Below are 2933 nucleotides of genomic sequence, written 5' to 3' on the forward strand. Positions count from 1 at the left end.
TGACTGGCTGGCCACCGCCTGCATCGAAGGGAGGGAGGGCCACCAGACCTGGGTTCCTGGGGGGCCCCGCTCGTCCCAGGTCTCTCCGTGCAGGGCACAGACAGTCCTTCACCTACTGGAGATTCCTGACTGGGAGGCCTTCCCCTCCCCCCTCCCCTCCAGTAGCCCTCCCCTCCCCCTCGGCCAGCCATTAGACGGGAAGCTGCCGTATTAATGTCCCTTCTTCATTCTGAGCAGGCCAGTGGTATCACTGCCAGCTTCCTTCCCCCTCCTAATGATTTGTCCTGGCAGCAGAAATATTACAGTGATGATTCCATGTAGAATTTCATTTGCTGTTTTTTTTTTTTTTTTAATCCCTCGCAGAAGGGGCTGAGCGATTAATGGGTGTTTGAGAGATCAAAGCTGTATGTGGCAAAGAGCAAATAATAATCGTAGCTAACATTGATTGGGGACTTTGCAGGTGCCAGGCACCACCGTGGCAACAGCCCTTGGAGGTAGGCGCTGCGCCATTCCCATTACCGAGACACAGAGGGGTAAGTCACGGCTGGTGGTCACCTGGCTCCAGGTGGGGGCACTGAGATTGGGAGCCAGGGGGGCAGGGCTCTGGCTATAACACCTGGTGAAGGTGTCGGGAGAGCACTGGACTGGGAGTCCAGGAAACTGGTCCGAATTAGCTCTCAGGTGTCAGCTGGCTCTGTGAGCTGGGGTCAGAGGTCAAGCCAAGTCCTAATGACGCGGGCTGCGGGATAGGGACTAAGCATGATTGACGCCACTCCTGGTGCTGTCTTGGTGTGGCTTGTAAGCTGCATGGGTGGGAGGGAGCCTCGTCCTCACCCTTCTTCCACTGCCTGAAAGTCTCCCCCGCCCCCATTTCCCCTACCTTCTTTCACAAGAAATAATAATGGCTACCATGTATTAAGCACCTACTATGTACACGTAAGACATGTTGAATCCCCGTGGCAATATATTAATAACCTGTTTGAGAGACGGGGAGACTGAGGGGCCTCTGCTAGGCGAGGAAGCTGAACTCATCGCCTTGGCTCAAGGCCACACAGTGCGTGGCTGAGCAGGTTCCAATCCAGACCTGTTTCAGTGCCAGAGCCCTGGCAGCTGCTCCCCCCCTTGAGCTCGCTTCCAAGCCCTCCCTCTTGCCGTGATGTCATATGTGTGCAATGGCAGGTAGCCGAACGTGACAATTTCCTGCAGGAGGTTACCTTGCTGTCTGTTTTGTCGCAAGGGACAGAGAAAAGGTGGTATTTTTAAAAGCGATAGCTGGGGGGGGAAATAGGTGAGATACTTGGAAAATGCTTTCGGTTGTAAGAGCTATAGGGTTCCAGTGCAAGAAGCCAGAAGAGTGTGGGAACCTGTTGCATCTGTCCATTCACCCATCCATCGCTCTCCGTCCATCTATCTCCCCATCTGTTGACTCTCCTACCCATCCATCTACTTATCCATCCATCTACCCACCCACACATTCACCCATCCATCTACCCATCACCACCTACTGATCCACCTGTCTGTTCTGGATCTTGGAGGAGAAACCAAGAACCCTGGGGTGTTCTACTGGCTTGTCTGCTCGCTAAGTCTGTGGCACCTGTCTCAGGTATGACCTCAAGGAAAGGAGGTGCCTCTGAGGGCAAGGAAGCTTCAGGCCCCATCCCTAGGGGCGGTTCTCATCACCCCAGGCAATCCCCCACCACCGGCAGAGGCAGGCATTAGGGAATACTGCAGTCATTTCCATGTCGTGGTTAGACCTGAAGCTGGAGAAGCGGGGTGGGAAGAGGGGCGGTCGGTTTGCTAAGGTCTCCCTGAGATGCTGCCATTCTAGCCGGCCCAGGCTTGACACCAGAGGCAACGCCACTTCGCCTCTCCCTGCCGCAGCCCTGTGGATGGGGAAGATGGGAAATTAGGGTGTGGCAGCCCAAAGGGAGAGGAGTGGGAAGACGGTTTCGAAATCTCACTCGGCATTTGTGGCTGCTGGTTTCACTGCATTGATCAGATGTTCCTCGTTAGAAAGACTGCTCGGGGCATTTTGGGGGTTCCCCAAGAACCTTAGTTCTCTGCTAGATCTGGTCCAGTCTCCACAGGTCTCCAGATATCCCAGTGTAAAAAACATTTCTCTTAAAGCATTTTAAATTAACTTATTTGAAAGGTAGAGTGGCCGGCGCCGCGGCTCAACAGGCTAATCCTCCGCCTAGCGGTGCCGGCACACTGGGTTCTAGTCCTGGTCGGGGCGCCGGATTCTGTCCCGGCTGCCCCTCTTCCAGGCCAGCTCTCTGCTGTGGCCCGGGAGTGCAGTGGAGGATGGCCCAAGTGCTTGGGTCCCTGCACCCCATGGGAGACCAGGAGAAGCACCTGGCTCCTGGCATCGGATCAGCGGGGTGCGCCGGCCACAGCGAGCCAGCCACGGCGGCCATTGGAGGGTGAACCAACGGCAAAAGGAAGACCTTTCTCTCTGTCTCTCTCTCTCTCACTGTCTACTCTGCCTGTCAAAAAAAAAAAAATAAAATAAAAATAAAAAAAAAAAGAAAGGTAGAGTGATGGGATGGGGAAAGTGCTTTTTTTTTTTTTTAAAGATTTATTTATTTATTTGAAAGTTAGAGTTACACACAGAGAGAAGGAGAGGCAGACAGAAAGAGAGGGGTCTTCAATCTGCTGGTTCACTCCCCAGTTCACTCCCCAACGGCCGGAGCTTTGCTGATCCAAAGCCAGGAGCCAGGAGCTTCTTCCTGGTTTCCTATGTGGGTGCAGGGGCCCAAGGACCTGGGCCATCCTCCACTGCTTTCCCAGGCCACAGCAGAGAGCTGGATCAGAAGTGGAGCAGCCAGATCTTGAACTGACACCCATATGGGATGCCGGCACTGCAGGTGGTGGCTTTACCCACTATGCCACAGTGCCAGCCCCGGGAAATGCTCGTATCTGCTGGTTTACAC

This window comes from Lepus europaeus, chromosome X, assembly GCF_033115175.1.
Source record: "Lepus europaeus isolate LE1 chromosome X, mLepTim1.pri, whole genome shotgun sequence".
In the NCBI taxonomy this organism is placed as follows: domain Eukaryota; kingdom Metazoa; phylum Chordata; class Mammalia; order Lagomorpha; family Leporidae; genus Lepus; species Lepus europaeus.